Genomic DNA, 19,546 nt, shown 5'->3' on the forward strand with positions numbered 1-19,546 from the left:
TGGACTAATTACCCCTAATAGTTAACTCTACTTAAATGTGTATCTAGGGACTATACATTAAGTCAAATAAGTAAAATACTCTGATGATGGCTAGCTTTGAATGGAAATATGCCATTCACTGCAATATATTTGCTGTAGGAAATGATGGAATAATATCACAATTATTTCAGGAGTTGGTAAAAGTTCCCATAACAAAATTCATGCTGCAACTAGAACACTGCCTTTGCAAAGGACCATTTATAGGCTCACATGTTTGCATGTTGCAGAGGATAGCTAAAAACTGCTTTAGTTGGTGTTAATTAATAGAATTAATAGAATTGAAGGCATTTAGGAAAAGTTTTAGTTGGAATCCTGATATCCCGAAGAACAAAGGACACGGGGCAGTGTAGAATCCACAGCAGAAATCATTGCATCCTTCAGATTCAAATTCTAAGAAAACTACTAATAGACTAGAAGGATGTTTAAATTCCTAAACCTGAGGGGTCTACATCTTAAAGAACACAGACTCTAGTTAAGACACATCATAGTCAAACTGACAAAAACCAAAGATTAAAACAATTAAAGCAGGCAGTGGAAGGTGACATATTATATTCAGGTATTTTGAACTTATGGGTTAGAAGAATTAATATCATCAGAATGACCCTCCTACACCAAGCAATCCATAGATCCAATACAGTTCCTGTCAAAATACCAATAGTATTTTTCACAGAACCAGACCAACTAATCCTAAAATTTGTATGGAACTTATGGAAGCTAAATCTGAGACCTGAAACCGTAAAACTTCTTAAAGAAAACAGGGGCAGAATCTCTTGGACATCAGCCTTAGCAACATTATCAATATCTCTAGAGGCAAGAGAAACAAAAACAAAACAAAAATAAACTATTAGGACTACACCAAAATAAAAAGCTTTTGCACAGCATAGGAAGCCATCAACACAACAACTAAGTGGGAGAAGATATTTGAAATGACATATCTGATAAAAGGTTAGTATCTAAAATACTTACACAACTCAACACCAAAAAACCGAATGATATGATTTAAAAATGGGCAGAGAACTTGAATAGACATTTTTCCAAAGAAGAACTAGAGATGGCCAACAGACACATGAAAAGATATTCAACGTCACTAATCATCATGCGAAAATACAAATGAAAACCGCAATCACCTTACATCTGTCAGGGTGGCTAAAATCAAAACATAAGAAATAATGAGTGTTGATGAGGATGTGGAGAAAAAGGAACCCTTTTGAACTGTTGGTGGGAATGCAAACTGGTGCAGCCACTCTGGAAAACAGTATGAAGATTCCTCAAAAAATTTAAAGTAAAAATACCATTCAATTCAGTAATTCCACTACTGGATATTTACCCAAAGAAAACACAAACACTTGCTTGAAAAGATATAGGCACTCCTAATGTTTATTGCAGCATTATTTATGATAACCAGGACATGGAAGCAACCTAAGTGTCCATCCCTAGATGGATGGATAAAAATGATGCGGTATACATATTCTTTTTAATGACCAAATAATATCCCATTGTATAGCTATACATAGGTATAGATATAAACATTCCAAATAACAACAACAAAAAAACCCCCCACAGATTTTCAGATAGGATTTAAAAGGAAAACCTAACTATAAGAGGTGTATATGAGAAGCACTTTAACCGTAAGACACAGACAGATAAGTTGAAAGTACATGGATAGTAAAGATATATCATGTGAAGATTAGGCTTGAGAAGGCTGGCTTGGCTATATTAATATCAGGAAAAACAAAAAAAACAAAAAAACAAAAACGCCAGACTTTTAACAAACCCTTTTACCAGAGATAAAGTGGGACTGATCAATTCATCTGAAAACTATAACTTATGAAAATTTATGGCTTAGTATTAGAGTTTTGAAATATATGAGACAAAAATTGACTGAATTAAAAGAAGCCAAGATAATTCCACCCCATAGTTAGAGATCTTAATATCCTTGTGTTGGGATTTGACTGAACAATGAACCCCTCTCCCTTCCCTCCAAAATCACTAGACATAGAGCCTAGTCTTGGACTTGGTTACTGGAAAAGCTCTTTGCTAGATGAACCACCGCAGAGGGAACACGGTATCTTTGTACCCCCACTGATGACACAAAAATAATTTTTAAAAAAGTTTTTTAAATGTGTAGATTTGAAGTATTTCTATTGCTATTTCTTTATATGTTCTTTTTCTTTTTTTTCAAGATTTTATTTATTTATTTGAGAGAAGAGAGAGAGAGAGAGAGAGCATGAGCAAGGCAGGAGGGGCAGAAGAAGAGGGAGAGGGGGAAGCAGACATACTGCTGAGCAGGGAGCCCGATGTGGAACTCGATCCCAGGACCCCTGAGATCATGACCTGAACCAAAGGCAGATGCTTAACCGACTGAGCTACCCAGGCATCCCCCCACTTGCATTAGTTTTTCTTGTAGCATAATTTTTCCAGCTCCAGAAAGTGCCTGAACACTATTTTCCATACAGATTTCCTTCCTATTCCAGCCTCTACATAATTTTAGGAACCATTTTTATTATTTAATTGTGATGTCTTGTTCTACATAGCTTCTTTACAACACATGTGCGGTGGGTCTTAGTGGCATTAGCCAGTGGATGGCTTGTTTATTCTGTGGTTATATTACTAATGGACCAAAATGATGGCATAAATAGGCCAATTCACTTTCATGCTTTTCATCTCTGTTCAAAAGGCAGAAAACAAGACAGTCATTTTTTTTGACAGAGGAAATTGATAGTAAGTTTAGACTCTAAGACTGGTCTTTGAAAAAAGGCATGAGAGGGTTTTGTACTTCCTTCTTAGGCCCCCCTCCAGCTTCTGCTAATGGGCATAGTCTCTGACTCTCTTTTATAAAAGAAAGATTAAAGCAGGGACTTAGCCCACGTTGGTTCTCACAAGATAGCTTCTTCTGAGGAAGCATGTTATAGAACTGGGCGAGCAGGCTCTCCAACCTACTCCCAGCTCTGGTATTTTCTGGTCATGAGCGTTGGCTCTGTCAGCCAGCCTCTTTCAGGGTCTGATTTTTATCTCTCACACAGGGACAGTGTGGATAGGCTGCTCCTCCTGTTTCACAGGGTTGCCGAAAACATATGAATTCTTGTGAATGAGCTTCATAAAGCTGTGAGGCCCAATACAAATATGAGGTATTATCTCTCCTACTCTACTACTGCTGTCTATTGAATTAGATCCTATTTTAATTAGAAAAGGTGAAAGCTCTGGTAACACTCTCTTAGGTATTTTAGCTCCTTTGGCTTAACCTTCTCTTTTTATTTGTAGTGGGTCTTTGCCTCTCACAATTAGGCCTTGTGTCTCAGCTGCGAAAAAAGGAAAAAAAATGCCTTCCATTTCCATACCATACTCTTTTTCTGAGGGTGATTTTGAATTACACAACCTGAAGCAAATTCTCTCTGATCTCACAAAGTGACATTCCTCTGATTCTGACTAGGTTTATACCTCTGGATAGAAGTCATGCCTATCCTCCATTAAGTATTCTCAAGTGTGACTCCCCCTATGATTTTTAATCTACTTCTTCCTCTAGAAGAGAAACTTCCAGTATTTGGCCACCTTATCCTTTACCTCCGTCCTCCAGTTCAGGAAAGAAACTCATTCCTCTGTTACCCCTAATGCTTGAAGATACTTCACACTCCATAAAGTTATGCGTGATCATAAATATGCTTTAGATACTAAAAAATAAGATAAAATTAAGGGACTTGTATTATATATACATATATCTGTGTATATATAATAAATATTATATATATATATATATAATTGATTGTGAAGTATAGTCAAATGTTAGACTAGGTATAAACAAACAAACAAACAAACAAACAAGCAAAACACAGTTTCCCCCCAAACCTTGCCTTTGTGTAGGGCTTTACTACAAATGCTTCCTGTACATCCCAGGGCCAGAGTGCATTTTTCCAATAATACCTGAATCATCATTAGTCCAGAAGGTTCTTGGGTCAGGCTTGGTCAGGATGCTGGCATGATTACATGGCTCTTTCGCCTTGAAAACATAAGGAGAAAAGAAGTGATGTGAAAATGGATTCACTGTTTTAGCTGTTTCCAACCTACAGTTCTATAGGCAAGATTCCAAGGCTGAAGCTAGTGCATATGGCAGCCCCCGGCCAGTTGGGATCGTGGGTGACCCTTGACCTGACACAGTTTCACTGCCAGGATTCATGGCTAGATAACCACATGGGAGCTGGAGTTCAGCTTCTGCTAGCTCCCTTATCCCATGCTTTTTGCAGTGTGCAAACTATACAGCTGTACACAGAGGCCTTGTAAGATTAGCAATGTATTAACGTAAGGACACTTACCACATGAAACGTGTTTTGGACTTCTACATAATAGAGAAGGTACTTTTAGCATATATGCTTGGGAAGATACATAATAAGGGAGAATTATTTTTAGTTCAGTGGCACCTTAAAATAAATTCTTCTGAAACTAACACCACACTGTATGTTAACTAATGAGAACTTAAATAAAAACTTGAAACAAAGAAATAAAATTAATTCTTATTTTATAATCATAATAGAATCTATAGTTTTAAAATACTAGCACATACACATATGCCATATATATATATATATATATATATATATATATATTGCATTCAACCTAACGTCTCTGCCTAGGGCATATCCAAATAATAGATTCCTCACAACAATTTCTAGGGAACAGCACTAATCCTTTTTTTGGGTGCAACTTCATACTCATGTGATGTGTGGCTTTCAAAAATCGTTTCAGTTGGGGAAATAGAAATCTTAGGGTAAGAAGGACATTCAATTTAGAGGATGTCTTTTGTATCTATAGATGTTTATATTATTTTATGTGTTTATTATAGATTTTATATTATTGTAAATAGAAGATATATTTTATATCTAAATTTGATTACTCATGAAAAGTCCCTATGATTATTTCATGGATGAATTCCTTCCATTGCAGCAACAATCAAAATACTCAAGAATGTCACTTAATACTTTGTTTAGGTCTGCTGAACTTCCCTTTCCATAGCAGGTCTTTACTGTTGGAAGAAGCAATGAATCAATTTGCAGCCTGGCACAGGCTCCTTCTCTTGGTGGAAACTACTAGCAAAGAACGTGTAGAAACCAGGATCCCAGAGAATTATTTGCACCCTTATGCTCACTGCAGTATCATTTACAACAACCAGGAGATAAAAACAACCCACAAGGCTGTAGAAAGATGAATGGATCAAGAAAATGTGGTATATACCTACAATGAAATATTATTCTGCCTTAAAAAAGAAGGAAATCCCACCATCCGCAACAAGGTGAATTAACCTAGGCTAAGGGAAATAAGCCAGACAGAGAGGAACAAATACTGCATGATACTACTTCTAAGAGCTATCTAAAGTAGTCAAACATGCAAAATCAGAGAGTAGAATGGTGCTTGCCAGGGGCTGGCTAGAAGAGGAAGTGGGTATAAAGTTTCAGTTACATGAGATAATTAATTTCTAGAGATCTGTTGAACAGCATTGTGCCTAAAGTAGATATTACTGTATTATACACTGAAAAGATCTGTAAATAGGGAAGATTTCATGGTAATTGTTCTTACCACACACACAAAAATTAAGGGATCGGTCACCCTCCTACACCTGTGACTATATCAGATAGGAAATAAAATATTTGATAAATAAAAAGGGAAGGAGTCTACCTTTTATTAATGGAATTTTCTGGTAGTGTAATGTGTTTTTAATCGATAGGAAACATGATTTCAGAAGTTAAATTGTGGTAAAAAAAATCATGAAAATGTAAATCTCAAGGAAAAATAAGAAGAATGTATGGATCACATGACATTCTGAGCAGCAATGCAAAAATCCCTCCAACTTCACTAAGCGGCCTCAATATAAATTCCTTCAAAGGGATAACATAGTCCACTAAAATACTGCTCCAATTGTTAGAAAATTCTTTACAGGTTGAATTGAAATCTGGATCCTTGAAACTTTGCTCACTTGTTCTAGTTCACTCTTGAGCTGCATAGAACATCTGCTCTCTTTGGGAAATGATTTCCTCAAATATTTCAGAGTAGCCATTCTGTCTCACCTGGGCCTTCCATTTCCAGGGTGGCGGCTTTTTTTTTTTTGCCTCTCTTCCTCATGAAATGGTTTTAAGTCTCTTTACTGAGGTAAAAATTTCAAGCACACAAAAAAGTAAACAGTATAATAACCACTTATGTACCCATCATACAGCTTTTAACAGTTTTCAACACTTTATCATTTTACCAGTCTTAGTTCATCTATTCCCCTCTTTTTTAGGCTGGAATATTGTGAAGCAAATACCAGACATCATGATACTTCAGCTGTAATTTCTTTAGAATGTTTTTAAGTAATGACTTTTTTTCCCCCCATAACCACATGCCATTACCGCAACCAACAATTCAAATCATAATTAGATTTATTAAAGTTTAATGAAAGCTGTTAAAGTTTATTTAATAAATGACAGCATAAACATTCTGAAAAACAAAATGATCTCTTGCACTGTTTTGCATACAGAGCAATTTGGAACTGACAATTTAGAAAGAGATCCTTTAAAACTGTGAATTCAACAAAGTCGATGGAACTTAGTCACACTTATTTAAATCCTTACAGGTTTTGGGGGGAGGTTGTCTTAAAAAAATATGTTTTTCTCATAAAAGAGGTACCATCTTTCAACTTATTTCTAATACGTCCCTGGAGGGAAAGGAGGGAAAATCTCCTTGCCTAATAGAATTGAAAGTTGTAGAGTGAAGGTGAAGGAAAGAGGATTACTTCTAGAAGGTCATTGCTGAATGCTTATTCCCTAGAGTTTTGAGATCTAGAAGTACTTTCATAAGTTACTATAACATTAGAACATTAGAAAGATAAGGGCATTTGAATAAGGATAGAAGTAGTTTAACACTAAAAGGTAGGGTGCTTCAGATTAACACATCTAGGGAGATATCAGATGTTCAGAAATTTTGGACACGCTCTGGGAAATGAACCTGTGAATAAATCATTAGAGATTCCACTGACATGAGAAATGAGCCAAATCTTAATTCTACAAAATGCCTTCAATTAATGACAAGTTGTAATATCCGTAGGGTTGCCAGAAAGGAAACAATTATGGTCACCTTTCCTCATTCCATCTTATCCTGATTTAAAGAACATTGCTCCACAATAAATACATATACATGCATATATGAATAATTTAAAAATCACCTGTGGTGATGACATAGGAAAAATTAATAAGAACATATGGATTTGTCCCTGATTTACTTTAGACTTATTTATAATTTGTGTATGACTTTTTATGATTTTAGCAGTATGCTACTAAAGTATGCAGTATACTTTACTGCTAAAGTCATTAATTCTCCCTGAAATACAATAGAAACTCTCAACATGTTTGTTTGTTCTTAACCAGGGAAGTTGAGTCTCTCCCAACTCAGGTTACATGATGTTCAAAAGTAAGCAAGAACACTTTATATCTAGGGATATAAGATTTTGCTTCTTAAACTGCTTTAGTGAGGCTTTAGAAAAAGTCCTCTAGATACTATCACAGGATATAAAGCCATTCTGCAAATATTAAATTTAAATTCAGTTCTGTGTACCCAGGGGAAGAAAAGTCTTCCTAATTTTTTTTTCTCTTGGATGGCTTTATTATATCCAACAAGTATTTATTAAGCTTTTGTTGAAGACCAAGGGGCTACCCTGATTGTTATAAGGGCACAATGGAAATGCATTGATCACTAGGTCCTTACCTTGTGATTTTGGTAACAGGACATAACCATCTACAAAGATGTCTATGGAACCTCATATTAAGTTCCTCTAAATCCAACATGAAGAATGTTGTATAGCTATTAAATTTTGTCCACTTTTTAAAAAGGAATGAATAGTGTGGGCAAAGTTGTTGAGCAAGGCTTTAAGGAACAGGGAGGACTTGAGCAGGTTTGGAAAACACTGGCAACACTGGATTGGTGGACAGGCAGTAAAAAAGCATGCAAGGTGGGAGGGGCAATTACAAACAAAGGTGTGGGAGCAAAACTTAATAAGGCATGGTTAGGCAATTCTTGGTGGAACTACCTCATGGGAATAGAAAGCTCATGGGAGAAATGACTGGAAACTAGGTAGAAGCCAGATGGTGAAAGGCTTTGAATGTCAATGAATCCTTCACTCTGAGGGAATTCAAGAGCCTTAGCAGTTTGTATGAAAGACCAGAGTCACAAAGGACCAAAGCTGAGGAGATCAGGAAGCTGCTGCGCTGTCAGAGAAACACCGAGGAAGAGCACAATGAGCAAGGGCACTGTGATAATCGGAAGGGAGAGATGGCTATGAAGGGCAGCTGTAATGATTTTGTAAAATTTGAGGGATGACCAGAATGAGGAAAGAGGGAGGAGTCCTAAATATTTCAGAGCTTTGGAATTTGGGGACCAAGAAGAATGGTCAACTGTGGCCATGACTGTCCATAGTCCCTGGCAGCTAAAGAAATCACTCTACCCTGTGCCTCAGATAATGTGGCTGGCTTGTGGAGCATACTTAGGGCCTGGTTCATGTGCTGTACCTACAGTCCTTCTGGTAGCACTTGCTTCATCTCTGACCTACCCAGACCATATCAACTTTGGGTGTTTAGTGGAGACACTTACACAGTTGTGGATGGGGGTAGGTAGGTGTATGTTCTCAAGACTCCACCTTTGGGCTAATCCTCCACATTGCTCATGGCAGGATGAGAATCCATCCACACTATTTCACTACAACAAACATCTCACAGTCTGTGTATCTGGTATCACTAACCTGACAGTGTACACAAGGGCAGCAGGAGTCTTGTCAAGAGATTCGTCAAAGAATTTCAACAGAGATACTAAGTCTTATAGTTCTGAGAGAACTAATGATTTATCATCATTCAGCTGCTTAACATTAATTACATCCATATGACATGGAACATAGGGACTAATCTTGGCTCCTGAGAACATTGTGATTCTAATCAAGTAGACAAATGTTCTTCTTTTGGAGGCTTTATTTCACTTGTATTTTTGTTGATTTTTTAATATTTTTTGGTTTGGCCTTTATGACTGTGAATTGCTTAAGACAATTTATCATCCAACCCACTTTGCTTATTTCTGTTTCCTGCTGGCCCAGCAAGTATTTCAGTTTCAACCTCTGGTCTACATAAAATCAAGATGTCCAGGGTAAACCTCTATTAAATCACATGTTAGTAGAGTTGAAAGGATCAGAGATTTGGGGAGCTGCAAGAGATTTTTGTCACCTTCCTTCTTGCTTCATAGATGAAGATACTGAGGACTAGTGGGGAACATAGCGTAAGAGAGTGACTGATGGAGGGATAAAGTCCGAGTCTTGACATTTCAAGATGCCTGTTGAGAACTGATGTTGGCTTCTTAAAGCTTGGATTTCTCCTCAATTTTGAAATTAATTCAATTACACATTTAATCGAATGAGTATTTGTGGAAAACATATTGAATGTTTTCAGACAATGCCCGAATAGCTGGGAACCAGATGGATGTGCCCCTGCCCTCGCAGAACTAGTTTCCTAATGCCAGCTGTTGAGAAGAGCACCATGGAGGCAATAAACAGGAAGACATGAGTATGGAGTCAGGTAATATGTGGTCACTTTATTTTTTTATTTTTATTTTTTAAAGATTTATTTATTACTGAGAATGAGAGAGAGAGAGAGAGAGAGCGCGCAAGTGCAAGGGGAGGGGCAGAGGGAGAGGGAGAGAATCTCAAGTAGACTCCCCACTGAGTGCCAAGCCACAGGTGAGGCTCAATCTCAGAACCCTGAGATCATGACTGGAGCCAAAACCAAGAGTTTGACACTTAACTGACTGAGTCACCCAGGCGCCCCAATATGTGGTCATTTTTGAAGCTTTAAAGGATCCTATCTTCCTACAAATTTTTCAGTAACAGCATCAGAACCAACAATCACACATCTTCATTTGTAAGTTAAAAGACAAAACAAAGAAGACACAGAGTTGGTTTGACTGACATCCAGGTCAAACCTTTATGTAATCTGTACCAAAGCATATAACTAAATTCTTAAGTAGAAATTATTTGGAGGCATGGTGTTTGTAGCTTGTGCCTGGCTCAGAAAAGGTAATCACTGCATGTTCACTGACTACATCATTGGTTTGGTAGGATTCAAAAGATGGTACAGGGGCCAGCGTTAGTTAATGTATCACAGAATAATAGTATTTTGTGGGTAGAATGGATTTAACACATGACTTAGTTTAGCCTCCTTATTTAATGGATGGGAAAACAAATTCTGAAAGGGGTAAAGTGACTTACAGAAGGTCACACAGATAGCCAAAAGTTATTCATGTTGTTTGCAATACCTCCACTGTGGTTAAGAGACACTTCCTTGCATTTATTTTAGATCAAAGTTGGTAGAAATAACTGGATATGGCTGTTTAGAGCATGGGCTTTGGAGTCAGATAGACCTGTAATAAAATATGGCCACCCCACACTTGGCTCTGTGTGTGACCCTGGGAATGTTACATAATCTCTTTTAGCCTTAGTCTCCTTGTTGGATAAACTGTCAAAATTAAAGTTAGGCTTAGGGTCAGGCTTAGGCTTAGTTCCCTGTAGGGCTCGATAATTAATAGGTGTTATTAGCCATGGTCATACAATTGAACATGTTAACAGGAGAATCATGACAGATTGGAGGCTAGAAGAGATAGACTCTTTCAGCATTTGTTCTGTTAGTTGAATTATCTGTATACCGATAGTACCAGCAAAAAATAAAAAAGACTTCTTTCCAGGCATTGTGCTTGCTGAACACTCTGACTACAACTTTCTTTTCTCAGGTATCTGCATAATTCTCGCCTTCTCCAGGTATTTGCTCCAACGTCATCCTCTCAGTGAAGCCCTTCCTGACACCCTGTTTTGGAAATGTCTTTCCCTTTCTGCTTTTTATTTCCCCATGGCACTTAATATATAATTGTCTCATTCATTTTTTATGGTCTTCTATAAATTTCATGACTCCTGAGGATTGTTTGCACACCGTAAGCATTCAGCAAACATGTGCTAAATGATTGAATTATTAATCTCTAAACAATTAAAAATGAAGTCTGTAAGTCCCCCTCAATTTAAGTTATTAGAAATTAAAGGAGACAATTGTTATGCCAAAAGGTCATGGTTTAATACATGTTTTCATTTCTTCTAGGGTTTGAACCCTCCTGAATTCCTGGTGTTGGAGTCCTGAAGTGGTTGAGAGTGGGGTTAACTCAGTAGTTGATGCTTCCAGAAATACGTAGTAATGGAAGAAACTGGAGGCCTGCCTCATGGTAAGGCCAGGACCTGGCCTGATGTTTAGCTCCTGACATTCCAATCAAACCATTTATTTTTCTTTGCATAAAGATGTAGAAAATTGTTTAGGCTCTACTGTGCTACCAATACATTCATTGGAGAAAGTTATTAATGATTGGCTCTATTTATCTTTCAGACTCTTATCTAGGAGTGGGACCATAGGTGGGAAGAATAATCTTCAAAACTGTGCATAGATTCAGGCTCAATTCAGTTTATCATTTGGATTTGTCCATGACACGTCCGTGTCTAGTCCACTAGATTCTTCTTTCCCCTACTTATGCACATTGCTTTCCAGTTGTTCTCAAACGAGGCTACACATTGCAATAAGAAACTTAAAAAATAAATACCAGTGTAGGACTCCATGCAAGGGGAGAGGGACTGGAGTACCAGCATAATGGTAAACTCCTCAGGAATCTCTGTCATGCTGAAACCAACTTCTGCCAAACAGAAGTAACACCGATTAAGTCATATTTATCCACTGGGTATAGGGAAGAAACTAAGTATGGTGATTTTAGGGTCACTGTAGCATACAAGGGTGACCTAAGGGATGATTTCCAGGCCTAAGTTAAATGTTGAACAAACACCTAATCTTAGGCATTATGAGAAAAAGAGAAATGTGGGTTTCTTAGAGTATCATTCAAGGCAAATGACAACGTTCTTTAGTATTTTTCTCTTTGAGCAGATCTCTACAAAGGTATTTGACAACGGCGGGGGAGGGGGCAGAAATAGAAATCTGGATCTGGATTTTATTTAAGGTCCTAGGATAAAATGTTCCTACTGCTTTTCTATACAGAAGCTATGTCAAATTCAAGGCCAATGTGATTATAATTTGCTCTTTGCTATAATTCTTGATGTTTAATTTTCTTTTAATAAAAAAGTCTGATATTCAATCTTCCAATAACATTTTAGCCAGAATCTAACTTTTCAAATGCAATTGCCAACAAATGCATGGTTTCTTTTTCCCTCTGTGAATGGAACTAGACACCTCCATTTAACTACCTGCTGTTTTTCTCGTGCAGTGGGCTAACTATACAGTATTTAATGGTCTACAGGTCTAAAAATATTTCTTATATGCCTTGGCTTTCACAGAGTGCTTCTGCAAAACCAGTTAATAAACTGGCCATCCCAAGAGCCCAGAATGTTGAGTTAATTTTTTACAGAGGTTCCCAGATGTGCTGGAAGACTCACTTTTAGCAGATCCAGCCAACATTTTTTTTAAAGATCTCATTTGACCTTTTTTTGTATCTGATATAAAACATATGTTAAAAACAATACTTGACAATTATGAAATGTATTTTTTCCATAAGCAAAAACATCACGAATAAATACATCTTTTACAAAGTTTTGAATGGCAGAGAAGGAAGGTTTTCATTGCGAAACTGTGTTAGCATTTAGCCAAGTTAATCATACAACTTGACAATGATCCTTTATCCAACATGTCTTTGGTATTCAGTGGGTAGGTCATTAGGCCCATGGAGAAATGAGTGGGAAAATGTCCAGGGAATGAAAAACATCTATATAACATGTGGAGAAGTGGACAGTTTTTACGAAGCACTGAATTTCAGCTTTAAGAGGTGTAGGTTCTGATCCCAGCCAGAACACTTGAGGGAAGTAACTTCTGGGAAGTAAGCAAGTTAAGATCATGGGCCTGCGAGTGTTCCAAGAAGATCCTGCATTAGCTGCTTCCCTGGGCAGGTATTTTCCATGTGCAGTTGACTTTTTTCCTTTCTTTCTGTCTCTATACTTTTTTCTATTTATTTTTTCAGTGGGCTATAGAAAATCCTGAAGTGGCTTGAGTTTGGATTTTATAATTCAAGCATAATTGTGGATCCAGAGGTTGGTCAAGGATCAAACAGACGTTCCAGATCTTTAAAGGCATATAGGACCGTTCCTGAGGACTGAATGATGCTACCTTTAGTTGTCCTAAAAAAGCAAACAAATGCCACTGCAATCTGGTATTGAAGTTTTTCCTAGACCTAGAATTTAAAGTCATATTATATTCCAGCAAATAATCACTAATCATATTTTTATGGAGTGTTTACAATGGGTCAGCATATTTATTATCTCATTACTCCATGAACCCTCTCTGAACAAACTCTGGGCATTCTTGCTGTCTGTTCTTGGGAGGAGGGGAAGTGTGGACACATTAACCTTTGAAACCTTATCCAGGGAAATCAGCAAGATGGCGGAGTCGGCTCCTCCAAGTGCCTGTTCTTGGGCAGAAACATCAAAAAGCAAGGAGAAGCTGTCAGAACCAAATCTGTTAAAACTCCAGAAAACAGGTTTATCACAACCAAGTGAAGGTTGAATTAAAAAAGGGGAGCAGGCAACCTAAAAATGGTAGGAAAGCTTTGCGTTTACTTGCCCTCACCCCAACCTCTCCTCAGCTCAGTGGCAGTCTTCAAGAGTCAGCCCTCCCTCCGGATCCCTCATTCCCAGTCCCTGGCCCTGGAGCTCATGTCTTTTCGAACCTGTCTGGGAGTTACAAAGGACTGCTGCCAGGAACCCAACCCTCGGCCAGGCCAGAAAAGCACATGCTGGAAAACTTCAGAGGGCAAAACACAAGTGTAGCCTTCTAGGGAAAAAGATTACACCTAGAGCCAAGAGGTTCTAGTGCTTCACATTAGCTAACTCTGTGCTCTCAGCATCACTATGAGAAAGGTATTATTATCATTATGCCCATTTTACAGATGCCAAAATAAGATAACTCAGAAAAGGAAAATGCAGCTAGCAAGCCCAGGCTTTTAATCAGTAAACCAGAATGCCTCCGAATATCTACATACTTACAGTCAAATGACTTAGGTTGTAAATACTATACATGAGTTACTAATAAAGTCTATTTGAAAATTTTATTCAAGATTTATTCTTTTTAATTTGAGGGTTTAATTCTTTTTAATTTGAGGGTTTATCTCTCCCTTATTAACCTGTTTGGAAAAAAGAATGGAATTTATTCTTGATACCATCGGTGTTCACTTTCTTCCCAGACGGTGTAAAATATATTGCTGTTTTTAAGTATTTGTTGTGGGAAAATAAAGATGATAAAAGGATACTTCTTTTCACAAAGCAATGATTAAAAGTTACTTGGGAGAAAAAAATTTCCATTCCAGGGGAATAGAAATTCACAAAAAGGTAGGGAGCAGAAAAAGTACAAAAATACGTACTTCTTGGAAAAAAGAAGCCTTTCTATTGCTCATTATTTATAATTTAGATATTCCTAGACCGTAAGCTCTATAGCAAAAGGGACTGTGTCCTGACTTATTCACCAAATCCCAGTGTCTTAGCATACTAGCATACCAGTCCAGCCACAGAAGTAGTTACACAGCCAAGTGACAATAGATACTTATTAAAAGAATGAATGATGAACTGTGGTTTTACATTTATATGTAGATATCTTACTACTCAGTTCTGCTCAAAACCAGAAGCATGCCCTAAAGTAAACACAGACAGGTCACTGCTTGTGTCCCCTTATTTTCAATGTATCCCAAGGTCCCCCATGGGGGTTCCAAATGATGTTTGTAAAGAGAATCAAAATTCAGGTCTTGCACCTGCTGTGGTTGATTGCTACAGATCACTGGTGCTGCGGAAGAGAGAGACTTGCTGGGGGTGTGGAGATGGGGAGATTGATGGCAAGGCTTCATCTCGCATATGCTATGCTTGTTAATGCCTCCACTTGGTCCCGAAACCTTCCTTCTGTTTTTCACGGCGTATTTTAACCTAACGAGAGTTAAGCGTGAAGCACCTGAGTGCATAAAGTAAAATGAATCTGAGCAGTCTACTACTTACACGTCTGCTCAAGTCACTCCATCCTGTTACTATTTACTCTACAGCCATACAAAAGTGCCAGTTCCATTTATATTGGCCACATATGCTTCTTTTCTTAAAGAAAACAGAAGAATATCTTTTCAGAACATTGATGGGCATAACTGGTTTTTAACTAAATTGATCTTGAGAGGAAGAAAGAAAATCTGTCCTTAGTACAACCATCACCAACAGTCTCCAGGAACTGCCACCAACAGTTTCTGGTGGGTTCTTCCAGGAAACTCCCATGCACACATACCCAAATATATATCTGTAACAATTCCTTCTTTGTGTGTGTGTGTGTGTGTGTGTGTGTGTGTACACATGCATGCATGTGTGTATGTGTGTGTGTGTACACACGCATACATGTGTGTATGTGTATGTGTGTTCACACGCTTCTACATATATATCTGGACTTTGTCTCTGTGGCTAATAGAAAGGATGAGGCCTCAAGGCCAGGAAGGGGAAGTCAGTTAAAAAGAAAAAGAAAAGGCTTGCTTAGAAACTTTGTCATTTCTTTTCTGAACTCAACACTTCTTTTATCAATGCCTTTTCCCCTAGTTAAAACCACTAAACAGTCTCTGTACAGAAGCCCTTAAGAGTTTGATGTGATAATTAACAGGACTTGACCTTGCAGTACAGATGGCTGAGTAAGGCTGGAAGATGATGGTTCAGAACACAGCAGTTTATATAACTCTCCTCCAAATGAGTTAGACTTTAGCCCTTGATGTTATGGAAAATCTGCCTCAAAGGTTACTGGGGCAGGCTATAACTGAAGACAGTGTGCCGGTTTATCACCACAATCCTTAAGTAATCCAAGCTGCTCTTTGAAAACCCAAGTGGAAAATGCCTTACCAATATATTTTAAGTGACACCTATTTCTCTCTTCCCCATGGAAAGGGATAAGATTATGAATAATGGTGTTTGATTAGAATATATATGTTTTAAGAGAAAATGATATTCCTAATAATAAACAGAACTTATTTTTTTAAAAGACAATATTCAGTGCTGGCAAGGGTTTTGTAAAATTAGTATTCTCATAAACTTCTCCTTTTACTTTAATTTTTATAGATTTTTTTTTTTTTTTAATTTGAGAGAGAGACAGTGAGAGAGAGCATGAGTGAGGAGAAGGTCAGAGAGAGAAGCAGACTCCCCGTGGAGCCGGGAGCTCGATGCGGGACTCGATCCTGGGACTCCAGGATCATGACCTGAGCCGAAGGCAGTCGTCCAACCAACTGAGCCACCCAGGCATCCCTTACTTTAATTTTTAAATGTTTTCTGAAAGCTGTTATATTTTAACAGTTTTAAGATGCCCAATACTTTTATCTTATTTATCTCATTTTAGATCACTTATCCTAATAAGTAATTCATAAATTTGTGTGCACAATGCCATCTTAACATTATCCATAATTAAGACTCACTGGAAGCAATCTAATGTTTAATGAGAAAATGATTAAGTAAAGAACAGCATAGCCACTGTGCTCATAGTGCCTTTTAAGTATTTTCCATGGTATGGAGAAATGTTACCTATTGTTATGTTAAAGAAAAGAAATCACAATATCAAATTGTACTTCAAATGTGTACAGAAGGACATAAAAGTCAATATATGAAGCAATGCTTATTATTTTACTGTAGTGGGATTATAGATGCTTTTCTTTTTTCCTCATTTCCTAAAATTTTAGCATTTTTATATTATCTTCATAATGTAAAAATTATCTAACATTGATATCTATAAATCTATCTGTCTATCTTAATGCAAACAGAACAGTTTTGTCCCTATCTAGGAAATGGAAGGATGAAAGTTCTAATGATTGGAAAAGGCCCTGATGTAAAGTGTCAAGATAAAATATATTAAAAAATATATTTTATATATAATTATACAATATATTATATTTATATATATAATTTACAGATAATATATAATATAGTATATATATAGTATATAGTATATATTTATTTACATATATTTACCTCTCTTCATTGGTCTTATTTTCCAACACTTGAATCATTTTATATATAAAAATGTATATATTATATTTATATTTACATATATAAATATAAAAATGTATATATTATATTTATATTTATATATATAAATATATTTATATTATATGTTTATATATTTATAATATATACTATAAATATATATATTATATTTATATATATAAAATGATTCAAGTGTTGGAAAATAAGACCAATGAAGAGAGGTAAATATATTTATATATAAAATGTGCGTGCATTTTGAAGCTATAGTCTCATGCATCTTCCAGCATAGAATTATTGATGATCTTGAATGCATGTCTACCCTCTTCTAGTCCTCAGTTTGAGTGTAGTGTTCTTGAGTTTCTTTAGACATGTGCAGAGATAATATTCTCTAATATTAATCCATGAGAGGTTCATTTTGTGTTATTGGGAAAAAGGGAACAAGGAGTGTCAAGGCTCTCCCATGAAGATTTTCATTAAGTCCTATGGCCTCAATCATTATGTCCATTGTTTCTCCATGGACCTGGACACTTTGTTAAACTTCCCAAAGACCAAGACTGAATATGCTAGATAAGGTTACCATTTCAGGAGGCCTAGACTTTCAGAGGTATTAATCAAATTAATGAACTACAAATTGCATACTGGCATGTATTGTAATTTTCAGGCTGCTTTACAAAAAAAAAAAAAAAAAGGAAAACAATAGATCTGAGATTCAAATATAATTCATGCAGAAATAGCCCAAAACATTTCTAAAGCCTCTAAATTTGTTCATAATCACACTGATGCCAAACTAAATTGGCACAGTTATTGCACTGGTGTTATGCAGCTAATTTCTGATTCTCTCTCTTTTTCTCTTTTTTGTTCCTTATGGCTAGAAACTTGCTGGAAAAAGATAGAATTGGAAAATTCATCCAAGATTAAGTAGAGGAAAATATTTGAAAAAAAATTAAGTAGAAATACAATAAAACTTTTTTTTAGCTGTGATTTTAATTTCTATAAATGTCTCTTAGAGAAATTTTACTTATGCATCAGCGTTGCATTAAAATGTCTACATCATAGAGACTCTATACAATGTATCCTCTACAAAATGTCTACTAAATCAGTTGCGTTAAAAACAAATCTAAATCTAGATCAGAAAAAGTTTTTAATAATAAGACACTTAAGAAGACTGATATAAGAATAAATATATTTTTATGAGAATTTTATGAGAATGAGAGAATGATGAGGAGGAGCTGTTGGGTAATCCCAACTTAGATTGTTCTGAACTCTGAAAGTCCATGTTCAAATACTGAAGAACTTAGAAGTTATTTAGAAAACAACCACAGAGATGGTAAAATGATTCAAGTGTTGGAAGATAAGACCAATGAAGAGAGGTAAATGGGGCTATTACTCATTTTCTTGAAGAAAAACCAGAAAGCAATTGAATATATTCTTTAAAGGTAAGAGAGGGCTTTTTACAAGGAAATGGTCAGCTATCTGCCTTGAGTACCAAACAAGGCAGGCTGGATTTGAAGTGGGAAGGCTTTGGTTAGACAGAGCAGAAGTATTTAAATGTCAAGATGACATGCAGGTGGACATTGTGTACTCTTCTCTAGAGCTATGAGAAACAACCCTTGGGTAGCATCCTCTTTGGAGGACTCTGCATAAAGGTGAAGGGTATACCCACGTCCCTTCTGGGCCTATGATTCAGGTGCCTGGAAAGAATCTTTTTAAAGTTAAGAAGTGAATGTAAACTCTGAAACAAAATGAGCTGAATATTGTAAACAAAAGTAGGAGAAGCAACTAAATTCAAGATGAAAATATAGCTCTAAACTCTTTTTAGAAAAAAATACAATTAAGGAATTACTGAAAAATGATGAAATTCATTATAAAAAAATCTAGAGAAGGGGCTCTGGTTGGCTTAGTTGGTTAAGCATCTGACTTTAGTTCAGGTCATGGTCCCGGGGTCCTGGGATCAGGTTCCACATTGGGCTCCTGCTCAGCTAGGAGCCTGCTTCTCCGTCTCCTGCTTGTCCTCTCTCCCTCTCTCTCCCCCTCTCTCTGTCAAATAAATAAATAAAATCTTAAAAAAAAATAAAAAATCTAGAGAACTCTTAGAAGTGGAAAAAAATAGGTATTTTAAATAAAGAACAAGATCAAGCATCTCACCTGAACTATGATTTAGGTATTTCTAATAGGTTCATTTTTCCAAACACAATATTAGGAAACATAACTACAAAACATGGAGAGTTTAGGTCAGCCTCAACCTGAAAGCCATATGCTTAGTGTTTCACACAGGGCTGCGTGGGTGCGAGGCTCCTCAGTCAGTATTACCTGATTATTCCATCAGTCTCTGACTTTTTGGTATGAATTTTAATCTATCATGATAGGGGTGTAGTGCTACCAGGTTTGTTCCAAAATAGACTGTGAGTCAGTTATGAAGAAGGGATTCCAGGAATCACA

The sequence above is a fragment of the Lutra lutra genome, chromosome 6 (assembly GCF_902655055.1).
Source record: "Lutra lutra chromosome 6, mLutLut1.2, whole genome shotgun sequence".
Classification (NCBI taxonomy): domain Eukaryota; kingdom Metazoa; phylum Chordata; class Mammalia; order Carnivora; family Mustelidae; genus Lutra; species Lutra lutra.